Genomic DNA, 421 nt, shown 5'->3' on the forward strand with positions numbered 1-421 from the left:
GGGGGGGAAAGGGGGATAGGGATTAATAAAAGAAAACGTTATAAAATTTTTTCCCTGTTTTGGGTTTTTAATACATAAATGAGTTTTTGTTTTTTAGTGATTGTGGACAAAACTTTTCCCTCCCAAAGCCAATGTCTGTAGTTGATAAATTTTTTGTGGAGAAACCCACTGATTTTTTCTCATATCTATTTTTGTTTTCTTTCGGGGATTCTAAAAAATTCCCACTGCATATTTTATTATAAAAATATTCATTTGCTGTATAAAAAATCCAATTAATTTTTTTGGTGCTAAAGTTTTTGGGTATGTGATATATCTAACAAAAATTTGTAAACCCGTGACTAATTTTGGGCCCGGGGGGAAAAAATCCTCCTTTCAGACTCTTTGGGCCAAAAAGGGAAAAATCAATTTTTAATTTAAATGG

The sequence above is a fragment of the Penaeus monodon genome, chromosome 31, assembly GCF_015228065.2.
Source record: "Penaeus monodon isolate SGIC_2016 chromosome 31, NSTDA_Pmon_1, whole genome shotgun sequence".
Lineage (NCBI taxonomy): Eukaryota > Metazoa > Arthropoda > Malacostraca > Decapoda > Penaeidae > Penaeus > Penaeus monodon.